General features: G+C 35.0%; 1 protein-coding gene across 1 annotated transcript in view; it reads right to left on the reverse strand.

Annotated features, from left to right (window-relative positions):
- Positions 1-25,135, reverse strand: part of immp2l (inner mitochondrial membrane peptidase subunit 2) — a 441,617-nt gene that overhangs the window by 183,657 nt on the left and 232,825 nt on the right. The gene's annotated exons all lie outside the window — the stretch shown is intronic.

Genomic DNA, 25,135 nt, shown 5'->3' on the forward strand with positions numbered 1-25,135 from the left:
GGTCTACTAATATAATGAGAACATTCAGACACAATAGAGAGTAGTCCGTGAATAGATTGATACATCATTTGGTTTTGGTTTGTATTTATATACTACTGGCAAAGCAGGTACAGGTATAGCAAGCATACATAGGAAATAAACATAACCAATACATACAGTAACTTCACTTTGGAGCACTTTGGATCAAATAAAAAATCAGTCCCTTACTTTTTACTGAATGGATAATTCCATTGAATAAATAAGTTGTTTTTTTTTCTTAAGCAGATTCTCTATTAGTCCTTCTGCCCTCCTCTCTCCAACACGGTCATAACTTTCCTTATTCTTTTTCACATCCACAGCTTTTTGTCTGTCCTACAGGGGGAATTAGGTTGGCACAACACTCAGGCCATAGTACCTCTATAGTCCTACCCCTGGTTCTGATACTGTGTGCTGTGATCGATGCATAGTAAGAGAAAAAATATAATCTTCATTTATTGCTCTGGAAATAGTTTTATTTCCAAAAGGGCCTTGGGAGGTTGATTTACCTTTCAATGTGATTCTAAAATGTCTTCTAAATTATGAAAGAAACATTATTTTGAAAATGTCATCTTAATCTCAACCAAACAGACTTATCTTGATAATAATGATTTTCAAGAGTTTATTATTAACATATCTGCCATATAAAGGTGGTTAATTGCTTGAATACTATGGGTAAAAAGAGTTTGAGTTTTTTATTCATTGAGTCAAATCTCCTGGGGCAATATTAGAAATATATGTGTAGAGAGCATCAAAAAAAACATCAGGAAAATGACAAACAAAAATCAGCAGGTGCACTTACATTTGATTAAACAGACACAAATAAATTCATTACGCTTGTCTAGTCTTTGTCATCAACATGTCTGATCAACAGGAGGTCTAATGTGAAAGTCATAGGCTGGTAGCATGTGTTATCACCTTTGGAAGAAATACAAGCTGTACATTTGTAATATATGTGTTGCACTGCAGGTTGCAGATGCTGTCTTGTGGGATTCTGTACCATTCCTCTCATACAGCCAGAACTGATCACTGAGCCCTAAATGCTACACTTGTTCCAAACTTATTCCACATACAGCATGTTCAGTTTGGCAGAAATTTTGTGAGTAGAGCATTCAAAACATTACAATCGATTTATCATCTTATAAACAGCAGGAGACCATGTGTTGATCTTGTTGGAATACTATCATGTCAGGAATAGCCCACAGAAAGGACAGTAAAGGAGATCCCAGGGCTTGGTCCATGTGGGGTTGTGCAGTCAGAACACCAACAACTACTACAAGTAGAGTTCTATAGCTAAACCTTCCTAACAAGATCAACACATTTTATCCATCTCATTGATTAGCCTGTTGTACAAAATTGTATACATCTACACCACACATGAACAAACTGAACAAACAGTTGATTCATCATTTAAGAGCACCTGGCTCCAGTGCCAGCGAGTCCTCCTGAGAACACATACTGTAGTATTATGGAGTTAATCTCTACACAAATGGGGCATATTGGATACTTTCTGTGTTTTTGTTTCTAGATTTTTACCAAGTCTGACATTCAACAGAATAAATTACTTAGGCAGTTGTGTCCAATCAGCTCTCTCATTAATGTTATGATATGAGTTAGTGCTTTTCACTAAAGATATTTTCTTATACACAAATTGAACAAATTGAAGGGACAGTATGATCTACTGTAGGTAGTGTATGAATACCTTCCACTTATTAATGACTTCCTTTTGCTCAATTACTGTAGATATTAAAGGCCTTTTAAATGTTTTTAATACTTTTTCCTGATCTGTGCCTTCAAACAACTTTACACCTGTGATATTTTGAATGATCCTTGGTCTTGATGGTTAAATCTTTGCTTGAAATTCTCTCTCTGGCTGAGGGAACTCATAAAGATAATTGTATTTATTCTTAAATCATGTGAAAAACTATTATTGCACACAGACAGTGAACACTCACCTAATTGTGTGGCACATTAAGGTAATTTTGAACAGCACACCTAAATTAATTTTGGATTGCTACAGCAACAACTTTGAATACTTATGTAATCATGACTATTCGATTTTTCCATTTTCTAACAGCTTTACCCAGCTCAGGATTGGTTGGGAAGCCGGATGCCTATCCTAGCAAGCAACGGGTGCAAGACATGATACACACTGCATGCAGTGCACACACAGACACACACATGCACATATTCATACAGGACCTGGGCCAATATTCCAAGAAACCAATTAACCTAAAAGTATGTTTTTAGTCTGTGCGAGAAAACCCATGTTGACATTGGGAGATCATATAAGCTCCACGCAGATAGCACTCCAGGTCCAGAATTGAACACAGTGTCCCAGCTTTGCTCAGCACCAATGCTAACCTTTGTGCCACTGTGCTGCCCTTTTTTTTAATATTAATTATGTACTTCTTTTTTTTCCTCTGTGTAGATTAGGTGGTGTATACAACAAATATTAATTATTGTCATGAGTGCAAGCTTTAAAGCAATAGTAGGAAAACTGTGCAAGCTTTGAATAAGTCTACAAGGCACTGTACACAAATTGATATAGATGACAGAGTAACAGCACATTTATCCACACCCTAGGACAAATATCAAATGAATCTATTAAAAAGTGGAAATTGTAGTTTTGAAGCATTTGAGAAACTCTGCTAGGGGTAGTTAAAATGGTGCAATTGCATTCTTACAGTGCCATGCATTTCTTTTTATCATGATTTTTTTTAGTATGTGATAAAATATACCTCTTGGGTCTGCTGACATGTTTTTATATTAAATGTTAATTTACATTATTTTTCCCTACAAGTTGAATTAAATATACTGCACTGTGTTGGTTTTTTGAGGTTAATATAAAATTGTGCTTACCAAGGTAAGGTTTGGGTAAATACTCACCAACTGTCACAGTGAGCAAATTCCAAAATGACCTTGATATAGCGTGCAATCAATGGCACAATAAATATGAAGATCAGTTGTACAAGTAAGGGTGATTCCATGATAACACCATAAAAGGAAATATTACTGAAGCCTGATAATATTCTTCTTCTCAATATTATAGGTCATAGGAATATTAAATAATGACTGAACCATTGTACTTCATTGATGTTATCAACGCACATATAACTGATATTGTTGCACTAATCTAGCAGTAAAGGCTGGCACAGCATATACTTGATCGACTGTCACATCTGTGGCATTATGGGAATATCTAACTGTAATTCCCAGGTTTATAGAAATGTCTTACTCTGACAGGTTAAAAGAAAATATGTGTTAGTCCTCAATGGAGAAGACTGCAATGGGACCTGATTCAAGTATTCAAAATTCTGAACAACATCCACACTTTAAACCAAAAGGATTCTTCAAAATCAACAGTAAAACACAAACCAGAGAACACCAATGGCACTGTTGGGAAGCTCTCTTACAACAGGAAAGGAGACACTTCAGTACAAAAAGATTTCTATGAAACTGGAACAAGCTACCTACAGTAGCTATGCTGTTGTAGTCAATATTCTTAGCTTCTTTCAAGAAGCAGTTGGATGAGATGTACAGATCAATTAGCTACTAGCAAATAAGCTGGATAGCCTCATCTCCTTTGTAATCTTTTTATATTGTTATATAAGTATTGTACATGCTGTTCCTGATGGTGTGCAGGATTTTGCAGTCTATAATGCACAGCCCAGTAACCTTATATTATGTTTTACTGTGATAGTGGACTGCACTGCTTGAGAGTCCACTACACTGTAAATTGGTGACATTAGTAGTTTCATAACAGCTGAGGGCTGACTGTGAGATATTCAGTTGTGCAGCTGTGTGCCCTTGAGGCCTTACATTCCAGAGTATTCAAATGACTCTTCATCTTTTATTTTCTTTCGGTCATCCCACAGTTCCCAGACAGAGCAAACCTGACTGGTTGCTTTTCCTCTTCCCATTCCTTTACACCCATCTACTGTAGGTACTTGAAATGTGTTTCCATGCATTTTCACTGCAAAAAACATGTGCAAGTGAAAGTGCAGTCATGTTTCAGTAGCTAGACTTTTTGACATTTAATGTATGAAACAAATAGGGTAAAGTGTTGTGAATAAACCCCTTAGTGACTGTCTATTTCCAGGATACAATACATCGCAGACTTTCTCATTCAGGATTCATGTTAATTTGAAAACATCTACTATTCTTCAGCAGAATACATCCGCATACAGTACGTGTATAAAGTCAGGGTGGATGTGTACTGTACATGCTTATTGCCAAAAAAAAGAATAAACTCATTGGAAATACAAATCTTAAACAGACTACAATATACTGAATACTGAAAAACTTTTATTTTTTAAAGAATATGTCATTTTTTTCTGATGCCCTGCATTTTTAGCATTTAGGAATTTTATATACAAGTCTAGCTAATGGCACTAAATTGTATCTCATTCTGTTTGAATTTATCTAAAGCTAATATCATAAAATTATCAAGGTATATGTTTATTGAGTATGTTATGTTTTATGATATTTTATTCATATCACAAACGGCAATCTGATGCAAACAATGTACTGTATATAGAAGTAGAACAAATTTAAATTATGTATTATCTGCAATTCAGAGTAATATAAAACAATATTATTTTTTACCTTCATTCCCCACACGTGCTTTTCATTGTGATTTGGAACATTAGGAGAAATGTTTTGAAATTTTAAACAAGCACATTTTGCTTGTAGTGTGTCTTCATACTTTTCCCTCTTTAAATAGCTGGTGGTAGTGAATGAAAGAAAAGGCAGGCAAATGTTGTACCTGTCACTGAAAAAATAAAGCATTTTTACTGGAAAACAGATGTCCATTCCTGAGAACATGAGAATGGCTCCTATAGGCAGTGACAAAAATTACTTATTTTCTTTCAAATATTGCACAATAAGTTAAAACTGTGACTTTAAATGTCATTATTATTTGTGTTCCTTCAGTAGCATTTGCACAATTGCACAAGATCAGCTTGATAAATACATAATAAATTAGTTGACAGCATTAAAAAAATACAATTAAAAATATTTATGAAAATATTCTCAAAACTGAAAAAGATAGCAAAAAGTGATAAAGCTTTTCATCACTTTTATGTGACGAAGTTCACTGTCATCTCCAACCATCAATATAAATAATGTATCAATAATGTTTATTCCTTTTCCAACAGGCACATCCAAACATACTAACAAGGGAGGGTATACATTACATACAAATGATGATGACAGCAATAACAGCATCAACAACATCATTCATATCATTATTTCATATTACTTGTGGCACAGAATGTATTGCTTTAATAATAAGTATATCTCTATATTTAGCAGCTATGAAACTGTTTAAATATCTTAAACTTGTCCTACAAAAAATAGTGCACAAAGGTATCAATAGAAAGGAAAAAGCCAATCTAACTGTATTACTCCTTGAGATCTTGTTTTCAAAATTAGCAAGTGAACATACTGAATGGATGTTTATATCTGCTAATGATCTGTAGAAGGACAGAAGTTTAAAAGTTTACAATTGTAGAGTCCAGAGACACGGGATTACATTAAATTTGTTTCATTACAAATCCAATATGTATTCCTAACACAAAAATCACAAACCTGATGAATCACCATCACACACAGGCTGACATGAGAATTTATCAGGTAGACATGCCCATACATCATGAAAGATTTCAGCACCTTGGACAGGGCTTTTAGAGCGAGGCGATTTGTCAAAGACACAAGAACTGAAATATGACCTATTACAATGCAGGTACTGTATAGGTCAGCAAGAACCTGCTCATGTATCTTGGATCCTTCCCTTTTGACCCCAGTTACATTGAGGAGCCATTACTGATATAGCTTGGTTGTGCAGGGGCACATTTGTTAAGAGACATCAAACTGAAAAAAAATTGAAAAGGAAACGGGAAGAGAGAAAGCAAATCTCTGATGAAGCATGTGTTCACCAGAATAAACTGAGAAAACTAGGTTTTCTGTGGCTCAGACACTGATAGCAAACACAGAAAAGATCATTATGGTTTATCTATGAATCACAAACTCCTTTTTAATTGTTGCTACATAGATGTACAGATGTACTAGGTTTACAGTTGTTTTCCTGCTGACAGCAAGGAATCATATGATGTTTAGAAATAGTCAACATTTGTTTCTTTTTTTAATTTTAAGATGCTTAATGAATGCTTAAGGGATTTAAAGTCTTACAAATGGGGATTTTGTGCATTATTACTTCATTATGGCAAATATAGATACAAATTTATATACAATATCTAACTGTATATAAAATAGTGTACCTTACTGCACAGTAAGGGTTTCAAAGAGAAGATGGTCATGTCTCATGAAGCTGGACAAGAGATTTGGTGATGTGGAGCTGGCAAAGACAAAATACTATGCTTGAGAATCTTATTACCAGGTTTCTTCATGTGTGTGAGTATATATTGTTTCCAACATGGGTCATAGCAATTTAATTTGCATTGTGTAGTACTGCATAAACCACTTTTGACTGTGTGGTTCTGCATTATCTTTGGGAAATTGTGCCTTATACAGTACAAAGAGGTGATACATATTTATTTCTTTGATATGTCTTTCTCTTGCTTAAGGGATCTGAGAAATATGTGAGCCAGCTTTTGCTAATGATCAAGACTTTCAACACAGTTTCACACTGTGCTATTGATTGCAGGTGAATGTGTCAGGCAGGCACTGTCACCCACAAAATTTACGTTTAGGCTTTCTGCAGACATATTAGTGGCTTTATTGAACTTCCCATTTATGTGGTAAATCAGTTTACAAATGGTTCACAGCAATACGTCCTTTAGCATTGATTCTTTATGGTGTTTCATCACATATGTCAGGATTTTAATGCCCTTCCAATGTTGCATCTTATTCTTGATGGTGTTAATGTTTTTTGTTGAAGTACAACAGAGCTCCTTCAGCTCTCCTAGCATTTCTCTCATTCAATAGGTGTGAGTCTAATATCTATCACATTAGATAACTAGATGCTCTAGTTGTGCTTACTAGTTAGTAGACAGGAGTCAAGCACTGATACTTTTCTGAAGAATTATTTAGTCCAAGGAGGACAGTTAATGTTGTGGGAGCAATACAACAACCTTCATGGAAGGCTTTTGTCAAGAGATCTGGATCTGAGGATTTCTCTTACATATTGCTTAGCATAGACACTTCGAAAATCCTTGATAACTGAAATATCATTAATAACAATCTATCGGTAGAAGTGAGACTACATGGCATCACTATTAAAAATGTGTATAAACCACCAACATGTTAGTGATCTACACCATCTGCAATATGACTATTCAGTAGTTTAAATTGGTGAAGCAACAGACATCATGCTTTAGGCTGATCATTTGAATTAAATAATATTTTTTTACGTATTTTTATGTACATTACTGATGCTGTAATAAAATGAGCTCATTTATACTTTTATGTGAAATGCAGTTATCTATGCAAAAATAATTATGGATTTCTTGTTTTATGCCATTATAATGAGAGAATGTACAGTAATTAACCCTATCGTTTTCTTTCTGCAGCCAAGAACCTCTTTGTATTATATACTGATTTAAATATTATTATTCTGAAATAGCACATCCCTTTAGAACGGCACAGATAATGTGTTAAAAGAAGTAACACTTACCAACACTTAACATAATCAAGACAAAATTTTAATTCATCATTGGTGTACACTTACAGTAGGTTGCACCTAACAATACCCAATATTATCAAAAACTAAATGTCAAAGTAAGCCAGAGATATCTGTACTTACTACTAAAATTAAAAAAAAATTGGTTTAAGGGAATTTCTCACCCTAAAGCTAGCTCAGGGAAAGAGTACTGCATAAAAGCTACTGTATATTATAACTGCTAGAATAATTAAAAGAAGAGGAGGGTTATTGTAAAATAGCTGTGAGCCTGTATCACAGTATCTTGAATAAAAGTAGTTTATACTGTAAATATTGGTGCCCCTAGAAGAAGAGGATTTCCTATAATAAACAAAGAGCACCAGGGTACTTTAAAAGTACACCTTTAATTGTGCACAATTAGAGATCTAACACTATTAGTGTACAGTAGTTAGTGCATAGTTCAGAGGCATAATGTTTTTTAAAAGAATCTAAAAATTGCAAAAATAAACATTAACCTCCTAAACCAAAAATGAATTAGAGGAAGCTGTATAGTTATCTAGTATGCAAAAGTTTGGGCACCCCTGGCCAAATTACATGTTTTGTTGATTTTTTAAGTGAGAAGAAGTTAACACAACCTCTGCAGCAAAAAAAAACTTAAACTTGACATATTTCTGCAAATTTTAATGCACAGTTACTATTTATTTGCTGAATTTAACAGATTGAAGAAAATAAAACAGTAAAAGTGGCATGTGAAAAAGTTTGGACACCCCTTTGGCAGAAATCACAGCCTCCAAACATTTCTTGTATCCAGCTAAGACTGTTTCTATTCTTGCTTTAGGAACTTTTTCCCACTCTTCCTTGCAGAACACTTCTAGTTCAGAAATATTCTTAGGTTCTCTTGCATGCAGTGCATGTTTGAGATCTACCCACATATGTTCAATAATATTCAAGTCTGGGGACTATGAAGGTCATTCCAAAACCTTAATCTTTCGTTTCTTAATGTAGCTCATGGTTGATATTGAGGTATGTTTTGAATCACTGTCTTGTAATATCCAACCTCTTATCAGCTTCAGTTTCTTCACTGAGTGTGGGGCATTAACTACCAAGATTTGTTGATACTTAGTAGAATCCATTCTTCTCTCTACCCGCGCAATATTTCCTGTGCCACTGACTGCCACACAACCCCAAAACATAACAGATCCACCCCCATGCTTAATAGTTGGCAATGTGTTCTTTTCTTCAAATGTTTATTTTTTTTCCAAACGAACCTTTGGTAAATTGTAGCCAAAGGCTTCAATTTTTACTTCATCAGACCACAGCAATTGGTTCCAAATATGAGACCTTGCTTTCTAATTTCTAATAAATATAGGCACTTTTAAAACAACCACGTGCATAACAATATACTGCACACTTTACAGTATACTGTATTTCTGTACAGACTGAATATATTCTTTAACACAGAAAGTATAAAAAATGATGTCTAAGTGTTGTTATGACTCTCACCTGCAGAAGCAAACTAAAAATGAATACTGTATATGGATTCATGTTAGAATAATTATACCTAGAACAGGTACAAACATATAGCTCAGAAGTCTTTCTCTTTTGGACACTACATCTGCCTTAATGACTTTGAATACTGCATAACGTTTTCCACATGTGAAATATTTTCCATATTGAAATGATATTTTAAGACATTCATCTTTCCAATTGTGTCACAACTGTAGGTTTTTCACAGTGGGACATTAACAAACACATTTCAGTTTAATCACTCTTGATTAAAAACACAGTTGCAATTCAGCTGTGCTAAATAATGCAGTAATGTGGAAAGGGCAGCTTGTGGATCACAAGTAAAAAAAAAAAACTAAAATTAAAACACTCCCACCACATTTTAAACCAATTTTATTTATTTGAAAAAAAATCAAGCTGCTGCACCACTTCCAATAAATGTTTTCCACATTTGGCTCCCTCATTGCAATTTCCTGTTACTTTTCATTATTAACTTATGTACTCAATTTCAGAATTCTACAGACAGATATTGATATTAATTGAGGTAGTTTAAGTTCAGAGCTGAAAAGAAATCAGCAGAGCACAGCTTGGAGGCTCAAGGCAGCTCCTGTTTATTTAATTGTCTTCACACTGCATACTTCATTTATATTCCGATTGTGCCATCAACAGATCAGTGAGACATATTCAAGTTCTGCCTGGTGAAATGACCTCTTATTTATGGTAAAATATATGCTAATGATAAAAAAGATCTGTAAAACCTCATCTCTAAAACAGAAAGTGCTAGAACAAACACATGTAAAGGTTACTGGATATGATAAATAATAGTTTAACTGAATATTGAAAGTTTTTTTGGCTTCCCAGAAACTACATTTCATTTTATATATACTGTATATAAAACAGTTTTCATATGTGTTGTATGGAACCTGTACCATTTGTTCATAATTTTCCGTAAAAGTAAAATAGAGAGTACCTGAGTACACAGCCCCCTCCAACACTGTCTCATCAATATTCAACTTTGTTATTGTTGAAATTGTACATTTATCTGGAATAATTAGTTAATAAAGAAAGGGAAACACAGGAATTCACAGTAGCTATGAAATTCTCATGCCATATTTTCAATCCAATGCACTGCTGAGCAGATAACCATCTCCTTTCTCTTTTTTAAACACTGCAGTCATTGAAGACGTTCTCTAACTGTGTGTTTGACGAAACAAACATATTTAAACATGCAAGAATTCTATTTCAATTCACAATGCATCATACACAATACCCAGCTATAAAGTGTTCACATAAAGGTGCATGTTCAAAATATGATGGAGGATACAAAATCACTCTGTAAATCTAAAAGGTACCCTTTATATTTTAATTTTTAGAATAATCTGAGCCATTGGATTCAGCAGGAAATATAACACCGACTGATATATGTGAAAAAACAAGTTTAAATTCCGATCTTTTAATTGTTCAAAAATGTAATGTGACATATTCCACTTAAAAAAGAAAGGAAATGATCACCACAAATCTTTCATCTAGATGCCTCTTTTTCCTGGTGAGGCTGAGGACAAGCTGGTCATACTGGAAGCCACAGGTACCTGGTGGGAGTGTTGCTGCATGACCACTGTGCTTATAGGATCACAAAGGACACAATTCAGAAGAGATCGCCAAATCTAGTCAGAAAGTCTTTGAGAATAGGGATGAAACCTAAGCGCTCAGAGAAAGACTACTGCAACTTCACTCAGGCCTACTATCAAAACCTGGTTCAATGCCAGTACCCCAGATCTGCCAAACCACCACACCAATACAAAATACAGTAACACTTCACTTTCAGAAAATAATCACAACATGGTACAAGCACTAAGGGTTTTCAATCAAAGTCAAAAACTCTTTCTCCCACAACAGGTATTCATTGCTTTGTGATCCTTAGTGATATGCATTAGTGCATTATTATTTAATCTAATCAAAACTCATTGTCATCTCTGCACTGAATGTGTCACAGATGTCGGAAGGGACGAACCATGGAAAGGCAGGAGAGTGAAAAAGACCCTATGCGTAGTGGCGGAACGGGGAATTAGCCCGGACTCAGCAGTTCAGGAGTCATATAGAAACCAATGCCCTCAGGCAGAGGACGTGGGGCGACCTGGTACTAGGCGGGTTTCAAGACATCCGAACGTCAATGCTGAGCGAAAGTGAATGAGAGATCCGGAAATATATAGTCCCAGAGAGAGAGATACAGAAGGACAGCAAAGCACAGGAAACTAGGGACAGGACAGAGTAGGATCGCCCTCAGGCTACGGAGAGCATGACAGAATGCAATTATCTGGAAGTGACTGATGAATTGAACACATTTCTAAAAATGTGTATCATGTCTATTATAAATTATCCCTCAATTTCTTGAATCTATATTTGATCTGGGTCAAATCTAAGCTTCAACTAACATGTCTACCATGCAGTCTACGCCAAATGTCTAATGGCAACTTTCTGATGCTTTAGAGGAAGAGGCCTCTGGCAATCACAAACCAGGCATGAATCATTCGTTTTGTAAATTGCAATTAGAAGGTGGGTCAAAGTTATAATTTAATAAATGTCTTAGATTAAACAGCAAATCTGTAAAAACATTTGATAGCAGTGTTAATTGGAATGTTTTTTTTTAATAAACTACTGTACAGTATGTATCAGAATGTACTGGAATTACTGTATATATCTTAAGGTACAACCGGCAGCATTTAAATTGTTTTATTTATCTGCTTACTTCAATTGAGATTAAACATTAATCTAATAACTACATTAACAACAATAAAAGCAACAATAATAATGCAGCATGGAAGCACAGTGGTTAGCATTGTTATCTTGCAGTGCTGGGGGCCTGGGTTCAATGCCTGGGGTGCTATCTGCTTGACGTTTGTACGTTCTCCACATATTCGTGTGGGTTTCCTCCTGGTGCTCATGTTTCCTCCCACAGTATCAAGACACACTGGCAGGTTAATAAGCTTCTGGTAAATGCTGTCCCTGGTGTGAGTGTGTGCATGTCTATGTCTGTGTTTGTCCTGCAATGGATTGGTGTCCCATCAAGGGTGCATTTCACCTTGTGCCAGTTGCCTGCCATGATAGGTTTCTGTTCCCCCACAACCCTGAATATAACCCTGTTGGAAAAATGGAAAAGTTGTGATTGTAAAAGTATTCAAAGTCATTGGCTTAGAATTAATTAATTTAGGTGTACAAAATTACCTTAATGAATCACACAATAAGTTGAGTTGTCTCTGTCTGTATGCAATAATAGATATTCACATGATTTAAGAATAAATACAAGTCCAAAGCAACCAGAGGAAAAAAAGGGTAGAGATCTGCTTACCTGTATGAATCTGCATGAACTTCTAAAAACTGTACGCTTAGGAAAATCTTAATTGTATTATTTGAATAAAGAGAATATACACAGAGAATTTAGCTAAGCAGGGGAAAGGTCTCATTATTAAAAATATAATATTAAATACCTATCATTAAATAATATTTACTTATACTGTACTTACTTAAATGATAAAATACTATGTGCATGACCCTTCGTAAACAAATACAAAGTAGATGAATATAATTCAATATTATTAGAATTACAATTAAGTAAATGTTTAATTTCTATACTGTACATTTCAATGAATAGCTAAGAAAATACTGTTGTCAAGAAAAACAAATAAACTGAACATCTAAGTGAATCGCAGAAAATACTTTTCTGGGAATTCAGAGAGCATGCTAAACACATTATACTGGTATTCTTTATCATTATATTCTATAATATTAACCTTAACCATTTATTAGGAATCCAACAGGGAAGGTTACCTAATCTTTGCTAATTACAGTGATAAAGTAAGAGAACCACTGGGGAACAGTGATCGCAGCCTGATTCGGCAGTAGTAAATTCTGAAACAACATTTATTCACAGTTTTAGAGAAAATAAATACGAAGGAATGAGATATTTAAGAAAGGTAGTATGTGATAAAATAAACATGGATGCCTGAAGTACAAAACAAATTAATTCTTGAAATGGGCAAATCAAAGTCTAGAAAACTTGTAGCCAAATTGGTTTAAAAGTTCCAATTAAGAAAGACATCAGGAGATGAATGATTCCATACATACTTTGTTATACTGTAAATACCATAAATATTTAGGATTGAAAAAAATCTACAAGATCTACCAAAACTATTCTTCAAATCATATTCGGTGAATGTTTTTAAGAAAAAATTATCCAAATTGTATTATCACTGAATTTAGCATTAACAAGCCTTTCCTTATAACTCCTCATTGCTCTATCACAGTGGGTCTCAAACTGTGGTACGCGTACCAGTTGTGGTACGTGGAGCGCTGCCAGGTGGTATGCCAGATGACCCCGGAACTTTGTTGTGTGCACTAAAAAATTGGGACGGGTTTTCATATTTTCTATTTTAATAAAATTAGTTTGTGTCGAATACGCAGCCTACAGTACGTACTATGACACAGCACGTGCTAATACTTGAGTGGACACAAGAGCTACAATGTAATTCTATACCATTCTATAGGAATGCGTGCTATGAATGCAAGTGACCAATTGTATTTTAAAAAAGTTATCTCCAGCAAATAGGGAGGTAGGAGAATGTGCGTGATTTTGGAACAATGCCAATGTTGTAAGCACAGGAAAGCACAGAAATGCGTACTACGAAAGCTGGCAAGCTTGTGAGCACAGGAAAGCGTGATAGATAACAGAAAAATATTTAAAAACTGTTCTAGGTTAATTTGAGAAAAATACACTGAGCATCTCTGTGGTTCGCTCCCATGCGCATGAAATAAAAACGTCTTAACTTCTGAGACAAACTCCTGACATGGAAACGGGGAAAAATGCAAGCTTACGGACTGCTAAAGCAGGTAAGCCACGCACTTGTGAAGAACTTTGTTTACCGTTGGCAAAAGACACAGTCACTCATAGAATTATTGATATCGCGGATGATGTCAAAAGTATGCTGATAGAGCGCTTTAAGATGAGCAGATGTATAATGTATAATGTTTTTTTTATTTATTAATTTATCCTCACACAGAAATTAAAAGAATTATATTTCCTTTACAAACATTTTAGACAGTGCCATCAGATATGTATGATTTATGATTAAGATACAGTCATTAAATACCATTTTAAAATTATAATTCCTCTGTATTGATTTATTCTTGACCTGTAATAAAAAGAAAATAATCCTCCTTAAATAATATAAGACCTCTTCAAAAATAAATGTATTTGTAAATCAATTTGGATTTACGGTAGTAAAGGAAACAGAAAATAAACCCAAGATAGTATATGGACAATGCACTAGAGAACATGGTTTCTAGTACAAAAGGCAAGGCCCATGTGGTTTGAGCTGATTTAGTGTGCTTGTAATGTAGTGAAATATATATTAGAAACCTCTGGATTAAACTCATATACAATAAGAATAGAACCAGTGAGGTGTCACAGTTTAATCCTTACCAAGAAATGAAGGATGTTTTCCAATAACGCTTCAAACATTTTGTAAACCACCTTTGCAGACATTGAGGATCCCTGTTCCTTGTACAAAGATATTAAGGTACTATTGCCTACATGTATTAAGCTCCTACCAGTCTTACAATGAAACTAAATTGCTTATGAGATCTTCCACAGAGCACATACAGTGCTTGCAAGGAGTCACTGATAACCATTTACACAGTCAAAAGATTGCTAATCTATTCTGCTATATTTATTAAAACTTTCAAGGGCAATTTTTTCATAACCTTTTGTTCTTTGAAGAAGTTAGGAATAAGATTTAACAAAATGCAAAAGTGCTACAATATATCTCATCAGACTTAAATGTCTAAACACAGAGAGTTCTTAACTCATAAGGGGGATGCGCTCATGTGAGGAGTCCAGCGCTCCCTACCTCTATTGCTATTTGGGAGCTGCAATCACTCGCAGGCTCTGAGCTCTCACAGTGTCACTACCTAAAGTCAATTATTTTTAGAATGAATTCACTGCTGAAGTCATGTTGTGTGCGACATTAACACAATCACAGGTTAAAGAATGGTGGCTCATATCCCAAGACACCTGCTGGCAGACCTTGATGTGAACATGAGGTTGACATTGATAAGGAGACTGTGAAGAAGGCTTGGATGAAGACATAAAAAAAATACATGCTCCATTGTAAGGGAATAAAATAAAGAAAAAAAGGGTCTGGCAAAGAACTTAAAAAGATGGAAGAAGGAGAAACTTTCCACAATGTGCTTTTCTCGATGAAACAACTATGAATTTAGAGCAGTTTGCAACCATGTTGTTCCATACAAAGAGTAGATATGCCAAAGCCCAAACATCCAGTGTAGGTCCATGTCTGGGGGGTTATTTCAAGAAGTGGCCCAGGACCACTTTTCATTTGTGAAGGAATTATGGATCATAACTTCTTTGAAGAAGTGAGAGCCAAGTAACAAGCTGCACCACACATCAGGGAACATAATGGTTTCAGACACCATTTCATTCAGGACAATGATCAGCAGCAATGTCTAGTATTAAAGAAGAGGGAATAAACTGGGTGAAAATGCCAGCAGAAACCCCTGATTTAAATCTGTCAAAGACAGTTTGGCACTCCCTTAAAAACTACATTCGAAAGAAATAAAACAGACCACTGAGCTAGAACTCATCACAGTAATCAGCAAGGCCTGGATCAAAGAGCTGATGTAACAAATGTGCAATAATTGAATTAACAGACTTTTTTTAGTTCTTCCAGATATTGTAAAATGCAAGGTGAAGGGAGGAGGGTATTCACAAATGTAAGTCTAAAATGTGTAAGGTGACCAGGCATTGTAATCTATTTGTTCTGTTTAATTAGCAGTTTATAATGATATAATGTTAGATTGAAACCTCTAAATATTTAAACATTTGTAAGCAACTGTGAATTAGTTCCCCACTACAGGTTGTATTTGTGTTCTGGGTTACATGATTTGAACAAAAAAATCTCAGTGTTAGCTCATTTATCATGTTTTTCAGTTTTGGAAAATAAACTAAAATAAATTAGAGGTTTTGTGTGTGGACTAGACATCTCTATCGATGCTGCTCTGGTTTTGTACAATAATTAAAATTTTAAAAATAAAAATTTAAATACTGTACCAATTTCTTCAATCACACGTAGCTCATGAACTAAGATTTCACTGCGCCACCTGGCAGTTTTATACAGTCCTTCATCAGATTATTTGAAAAAATATAAAAAAAACATGATGTGCTGTTGTCCATGATATCGTGGTGCCTTGCAGTATACCAACTGACACCTTGTGCATTCTTGATGCATGTTATCTTGCTAAATTCCACTTTCTTTCTGAAAATATATTAAAAATCAAAATGAAACAAGAAGTCATTATTAAAAGGGAAAAAATAACCCATAATTAATAACTGATGTCCAATGTTTTAGAAATAAAGTTTCTCTGCAAGTCTGCTTGCTACACCTTATAAGAGTAGTTATTTATGACAACAAGATTCAATGTTCACACTTACAGAAAAATTCACTATAATGAGAATTCAGAATAAAATTCTCTAACTCACATTTTAAGATTCCAAGACTTCAAGCTAGGTGTTTTCCGCTTGGTTAGAACGCTACATTAAAGTTTAAATGTGATTTAAATTTAATAAATCCTGTTCTGTGAATACACATAATAATATACACTAGAAATATACATTAGACACTGTAATTGTCCTTTTTCCTTTTTTCTATTTCTTTGAAATTGACAAAGACACAACACGTATTACTAGGTATAAAAATAAGAAAAAGCATCTTACTTTTTCAGATTGTAAAAAAAAGATTTTTTAAAAAACACAGATCCCTGTATGAATGTAACATGTACCATGCCTGTAATGATAACCCTTAATTTTCAATCCACCACACTAGAATTTAAGCACAGAAACACACTGGACTGCAGCACAGAAAAAAACTTGTTTTGCAAGAAAAAGGACACATTTCTCATCAGCATTACGTAAAATGCCACTATTTCAAAATGAAACTAAACAGTGAAGTATTGATCTCCACTCATTAGCGCTATAGCTGGATGTAAGTCTAATGACATAAAGACCACTTTAAATAGACATTAACATTTCTTACATAAAAAGAAAAATGAAATTATGCAACCGACAGATTGTTATTTAACTTTGTTTATTATAGACTTTTTCAACAACAAAAATCCTGTGATTGCCAAAAGATTTTCCTCTGAATGTTTTACTGAAACATTTCTGGAGTTTCCTTTAAATTGTCTTTAATTTTACTTGGGACGAGTTGCTGTAGGCCAAATGAATAATGGCCGGTTACCTCTTCACTTTTCTAGTGTATTAGTTAATTTCCCTTGAGAGGAAACTCTTAATACTGAATATCTTGCAGATAAAAGAGAAAGACCCTCCTGACACGTGAATAAGTCATGTGTAGAGTTCTCTGGCTGGTAAAGTGTTGCCATGCACTAAGAACATGTATACCAAAGAACCACACCTGGAAATCTATGACACCATGTCAGACCAAAACAGGTTACAGCCATGGTGTGTTAAATCTGTGATTTGTATGTAATGTGTCATTGTTGGAGATAGCATTGCAGTGATATGTTTTCATATAATAAACCCAAGAGCAAGCAGATAAACACAGGACATTTGTGCATTAGCACGTTGTTAGCAGCAAGAAGCCTGGCTGGCATAGTGAAGGGAAGCACAGGTAAGCACGGTCCAGGCAAACACAGTCTAGAGTCATAAACAGGGACAAGCACAGTTCAAAAATCAGGAGACATGGTATGAAGCACCAGAGGAGAATCCAGAGAACGAAATCAGGATGAAGCTGGGTCCAGAATCTGGGAAGAACTTGAGGCAAAGCTAGAGACACAACAAACTCTATGACAGAGTTAGTGGGTACTGTCAGGCCACTGCCTATGTACTCTTGAACCACCTGAGGTGGTCAGGGTGGATAATAGCCTCGTGATGGTACAAGACTGCTGTCGAACAAATTTCCAGTACTGAATGACAGGTGGTTAGCTACTGTGTACATACACGTCCCACTGCTCATCCACAGAGAAGAGAATGACATGTTAATCTGTCATCTCTGGTCATGTGTTTTTTTTTCCCCAAGTTGTCTTTTAAATGTCATTGGTGGGGTGGCACATGGTTAGGCATGACTAGTATTTTTACTAATTTCGTGACCCTTTAAATTCAGAAACAAATATGTACTTAACTCAGAAGTTTAGATTGAAGCTGTCCAACTGGGCTATATGATATATGTTTATATTACACATATTGTACAGTATGCCATTTTCACAGGTAGAACTTACTTTATCACTCTCTGTTATCTCTCTGTTACTGTTTCTTCCAGACGTGACTGTCTCTATCCACTTTCCTCAGTGTATATGTTTTTTTGCAGTACATGTGTAGGAAAATGTATAGAAACTCCAAAAGCAAGAGTATTTTTATTCAAAACTGTGACTCAGATTTCTTCACCAGTAATATCAGTGTGTTTTTCAATACAGAGAACAAAATCCAGTCAAGTGGTAAAATGTTTAGGTAGATTTTAACTGAAGCATGTAATGCAAAAATGAAACATGTCATTAATGGTGGTACAAAGAAGTAATATTAACAAAAATCCTGCTGTACATTTTCAGATCAATACATTAAATCTGAATCTCTATACAAGAAAAGAGGCTCATACCTTTTCTAACATGCTAGCCAATCAAATACATGAGAAAAATCAAGTGTTCCCTATCTGAATTATTGCCTTATTACAATACCAGAAATTCTGTTAAATTTAGATCATTCTGTGTGACATATAAATGATAAAAAAGTAGTCAGTTTAATATATGTATTTAAAATCTCTCAACCAGAACACCAGGATATTATGTAGTGATTTCCCTTCTATCTTATCAATGCAGAAACAACTGCAAAAGCATTTTAATAGCTCTGGTTTATGATGACCAAAATTGGTGTATTTACAGCTCAAACTACAGTTCTCTTTAATCTTCTTAAAGGAAAAATCAATTTAAAGGAAACTTAGCAGGACAAAACAGGGAGGTTTTTCTTCAGGTTCTGAGAATAATAATATTATTTTTATTTGGCCCAGTAGAACATATTTATTTATTCATTAAACACTAGGACTACTGCTATTCTTAATTTATAACAACGATCTAAATTCTGGTGTAGTTAGTGAAATAATGAAGTTTGTAAACAATACAAAAGTAAGAGTATTAACAAACTATTATGCAAACCTGCAGGATGACAGGTACTCAGAGTACAAAGTAACTCATGTACAGTACAGTAGGTATCCAAAATGTCAACTACAAATACATAACTGGAAAGGCTGAGCTTGTAGTTGGTACAGTACTTCGAAAAAACATAGGTGTTCATGTTGAGGCATCAATTAACAATTCAAGCAAAAAATGTTTGTATAGTAACAATATAGTTAAAAGCATTGGATTTAAATCGATTTAAATTGAAAGAGTTTGCGGGACTATGGAACAAGCTGTCCAGACATGTTGTTGAGGTGGAAACCCTGCCTTTTTTTCAAGAAACAGCTGGATAAGATCCTTCCTAACTGCTAGATGGATCAAATCGCTTCCTCTTGTTTATAACCTTTCTTATAATCTTAAATATATTTGCATTTATACAGTGATACCTAAAATAAATAATTTATGACAGTTCTAAACTGTTGTATTTTTCCTGTTAATTAAAACAACAGTTACTGAACATTCTAGAATGTTTATTTGGTTACTGTATCCCACTATCAACAAGGAACAATAAACTAGCATGCAGTTAACAGCAGCCAAAAAAATATTTTACAGATAATGGCAGCTCCTTTCAAGTAATTAAGGCTTACATTTAAAACAAGTATTGATTTCCTAATCATTTGTTAATTGAGCATGACTTATGACACTGAATTTCTTTTGTTTTTACATTCGTACTTAGAGACACAAAGAAGCTTAGCTGATGGATTATAATAATCTACCAAGCCAAAGATGTAGAGAAGACTGTGTACAATGTTTAGCTGATTGATATTAGCAAACTATTCGTTCACAACTTCTGTTTAGTTCAGTTTTGTGCCATTAAATCTGAAAGGAGATTTTGTTTTTCAAGCAAAACTTAAATGCACCCTATAATGGTTAAGCAAAATAATCTAATCTGATTCTCTAATATATCCATCCATCCACTTACTAAACTAAAATTGAATTCAGGGCCAGGTGTCAGAGCTCTCCAATATTTATTACATGTAAATAAATATTCAGATACTGTATATGTTTGTGAGAGAGTGCTTGTTATTTTTTCTTTCTTTCTGAATGTGAAATACTCCAATACTTCCCCCTACCCTTCTGGTATGTTTGAGAGAGTGTATGTGATACGAATGAAGTGTGAACGATACTTACCCTTTTTGTTGTTTCCCTAAAAGCACTGCAGTGTTTTCCCCATTTGGAGTATTGTTTTGTGTTGATCAAGATGGCCACCAGTCACCTTTCCTGTTTGTAGTATCACACAAATGATCTTAAAGGGAAAGGTTACTGGTGAGCCATCTATAAATAACTGATGTAAGGTTAGTTGTTTTGTTTAAGTGAATATATCACAGTTGTATGACTGTTAAAATTTATAAGTTATTTTGGGATGGTTAAATACTTTATTTTGATCAATCTGCCCATCTCTGTTAACAAAAATGTGAGTGAGTCCCTTTAAGAGGATGGTCCTTAGAAGAGGAGGGGCTATAAAAGGGACTGGGAGAGCTCAGTATGGAGGAGGGTGCCTTAGAGGAAAGGTGTGGAAAGTACTCCTGTGAGGGTTTTTTTTTTTGTTATCCCTATTTTTTGGCAATAAATCCAGTTTTGTTTGAATTTGAAGACTGCTTGTGGGAGTTTCTTTTCTTTTGAGCCAAGCCTGGTCACTTGGCCGGTGACAATGTTGAAGTACTGTAGGTAGCTGCATTGGCTTGCGCAGGAACAAGTAAAATATTTATTCCATGCTGAAAAGAGAGGAAAGGAAACACAATGTTTCGGTTGTGGAGCCTTCTTTGGGTGTCACATGTCATGCTTGCTCCAACTGCTGAACTCTAGGATGAGCTAGCTGTGGCACAGTAGCCGGTAACGTTATCATCAACTTGTCTCCAATCTCAGTGTGCCTCAGAAAACTGATCAACTGGAGACACAGAACACCTGAAGAAGATTCATGACCACACCTACTTCAGGTGTTCGTCAGAATAAATACTCAGACTGACAAAACTCTGTCACCGAGTTTGGACACTGAGCCCCTTGCTCCCGTGTTTCACTTTGCTTGTGCTCTGACCCCTGCTTTGTTACTGATCGTGTTCCTGGATCACCCCCTTGGCTTTGGTTTACTGTTTGTTCTGGTCTTCGAACTTTGGCTTGGTACTTTGAATGTAACTCGATCGGCTGTGGAGCCTTCTTCAGGTGTGAGGCTCCACAGCCGAAGCATTGTTTCCTTTCTTTTCTTTTCAGCATGGAATTAACCCGTTACCTGTTCCTTTGCAGCCTACGCATGCTGTCGCATTAAACTTAAACTACTATAGTTAAATATATATAGTTAATATGGTAAATACTTTTTTGTTGCTAGGCTGTAGAAATGTGAACCTAATTCAATTGTTATAACATGTAAACACCATCAGCGATTCTGTAGGTACATCTATGGAATTAAAAAAAATCCATAAAAAATAAAATAAATAAAAATAAAATAATATTAAAATAAAATAAAAAAAACACATGTCCTAACTTTGGAATAAAGGAGTCTTTGGGTTGAAATAGCTGAATCATCAGGTTGAAATCAGCTGAATACTAATCCTAAAAAGAATTACTAAAAACCATGACACAATTCCAAACATACCCATAAAACAAGCCCCAAGATACGAATGGAAATAGGTGCAATTTAATCCAATGGGGGTACAGTATATCAACACATAACTAGCTATGGTTGAAGCTCAAGCCATGTTGTGGATTCAGATCAGCTAAGGTCCTTTGCTATATACTGTCACTATTGTCACTCAATTCACAGTGGAAGTGTTTCTTTTCGCACATAACACGTCAGCACCTATAGAATAAATACCATGCCCTCCATGATTCACATGGACAGGCAACGAGCTATTGCCTTATTTGTGCCTGTTTCATTTTGTACATGGTGTAACAACGCTTTACCCACCGTGTCAAGGCAATATCTTCACCTGGCAGGGCTAACATGAGTGTTACAGGGAGAAAAACTCTTCAGCAGACTACAAAGGATTACAAATTACCACAGAACCAAAGGGTGGAATTCTTTTCTTATAATTCTGCAGCCAATATTTTATTCTAGTTTTGCAATGTATCAATATTAATAGCATTCACTGTCATTGCATTTGAACTGGGGGCTCGTGACATTTGCTTTAAACGCTGCTGAAGCTGATGATCGATTTTAAATGGAGTAGATGATGCTTTGTCATTTAACTTTAAAGCCACAAACACTTTAGCTGTCACCACATCTCCTATTGCAGACTTGTCTTACAGTAAATCTGTCCTGCTGACACTAGAACCCTAATTCGCATCAGTGACCAGGACTTCTCCCTCTCGTAGTACTTTCCAAAGTAAAATAAAAAATAATTCAGAAATAAGGGTAAAAACCAAACAAGATTCAATGTTTGGTCGTAATTATTGATACCAAGTTGAATTCCAATAATGTCCACAGCATTCAATGCACTGGATTGTACAATTAGAAAAAAAAACTATCACATACTGTACTGCATATATTTTACTGGCAATATATTGCAGTTATTTCCATGAAAGCCTTACACTCTGTGAAGGAGGATTTGCCTCCTTGTCAGAAAGCTGAGGACAGTTTTAAGCTTAATTAAGAACAGCAACGTAAAACTTTGTGACATCTTAAGATCTGCAGCTGATACTTTCTAAAAAGAAACCTGAAAGAGAGCAGAGAAGAAACCCAGCACAATTCACAGTGGGGAAAGATAAAACAGGGTGATCATATCTTCTGAATCACCCTTTATATGGCAGGATAATGTGGGATCAAAGCTCCTTGAAGTCAGATTTTCATCATGGAGAACAGAATCAGCAGATACAACATAGAATAAACAGTATTCTTATAAAGAATATATTAGATATAGATATAGATTGGGATAAACAATACTCTAATATAGAATATACAAAAAGAAGGACAAGGCAGAAAGATAATACTTAAACAAAATGCAGACTGATCATTTCTAAACAGCACTCAACTCAAGAGATATCTTTGAGAAGACAGAGTGATAGGGAGTACCGCTGGCTAACAACTTTGCTCAGATGAAGATACTCTCTAAACCTCCGAGGCTGGGCACAAAACCATGAAGATGTTTGAACTTTTCGGCTAAAAGAGGAAGCTGTAAGAGAGAAGAAATCCAGGAAAGATGCTATTAAATTGTTAAGTGCCTACAGGAAGACCTGGCAGTGATATTGTGCAGCCTGAAAGCTTGGGAAAGGTTTGCTGATGCACAAACTGAGGACATTGTAAAACCAGAAGTTACAATATGCTTTAAAAGTAATGCAGTACCCTCAGAAATTGAGATCATGGATTAAGTGCTCAGTTTCCAAAATATCACAGAGCCTGAACACACAGTCAGGTTCTAAATAAATTCCTTACATCACAAAAAAGACACATTTCAAAATTAATTTAAGGGCATTCTAAGAATCTTTAACTCATCTTTCAAGCTACAGTACCTCATCTAATGAGTTTAAATTAATGAATCTGTTAATTAGACATTAAGGACATTTATGTAAAGTAACTGAACTTTTTTCATATTTTATTTGTTTTCTATAAATTCCCATATTAATAATTAGCAATTGGACTTTAAAGGAAAAAAACAGAAATCAAAGTCTACATGAATACAGACACAACATGCATACACCATTCTGGAACTGAACATAGAACATAGTGATGCAGTATCATTAACCAAAAATATATCTACTGGAAATAAGAAAAAAATCACTTATGCAATGTTATCCTGAACATTTGTGTCTGCAAAGCAAATAAATTGTAATGATTTTACAAATAATCTCTTTATAGATCTTCCAAGGGCAGCTGACCAAGTATTCCAAATACTGTAGCTGATCATTTGTAATTATTTACCTTTCTATATAATGATCCTCTTAACTATTTCATTTAAAAAGTATTTCCTTCTTGTGTGTGATTATAAATATATGTCAAGGTTAAAAAGGTCTGTGAAAGTAAATGATCTAAGCACTGAGGGACTGTTTGTTTTCTTCTGCATTGCTAAAATACTGCAGACAATTTGGCACAGTAGTCAGTAGTGAAGTGCTTTATCCATTTATGTAATTTCATCTTCACCTCAATGTCATTGCACAGAATGCAGAAGTCTAATTAAAATTATTCACCGTACCACACTATAAATAATACATTTAAAGGGCATTAATTTTTATCCAACGTGGCTGTATTTCAACCACAAAAAGCTGAATCAGATTATGATATGATTTTTCATGCTATTCTGAAATTTAGAAGTCTCTTTAGATGGTTCTGCTTTCTAGCATTATGAAAAAGGCAGAGCTAATTAATATTCATATTCTAACAATTCATGGTAACTCGCTTGCTTTTGCAATACCTCAGTGGTATTGTTATATATATATATCACAGTCTAGAGTCCTCACACATTAAAACAAGTGGTTTTGACAGAGGGATAATAGAACTGTGACAAAACACTAAGCCCAAAAGACCAGAAACAAACACATCTGTTTCAGACGTACACAATGTGTGGCAAACTGCATTAGAAAAGCTGCACAATCCCACTGCTTTTGGTGATTACTCATTTTAACATGGCAGGCCTCAGAGTGCAGGAATGGATGGAATCCCTGGCCAAAATATTAGCAACCTCTAGTTTAAGGAACAGACTCTTTCTGTGGTCAGCAATGTTTGTTTGGCTTAAGAAGCATGAAATAGATTTCTATCACCTTCTTTGGGCAGAAAAATCCCAGATCTCAAACCTGTTGTAAACTGATAGAACC

The sequence above is a fragment of the Atractosteus spatula genome, chromosome 8, assembly GCF_055471065.1.
Source record: "Atractosteus spatula isolate fAtrSpa1 chromosome 8, fAtrSpa1.hap1, whole genome shotgun sequence".
NCBI lineage: Eukaryota > Metazoa > Chordata > Actinopteri > Semionotiformes > Lepisosteidae > Atractosteus > Atractosteus spatula.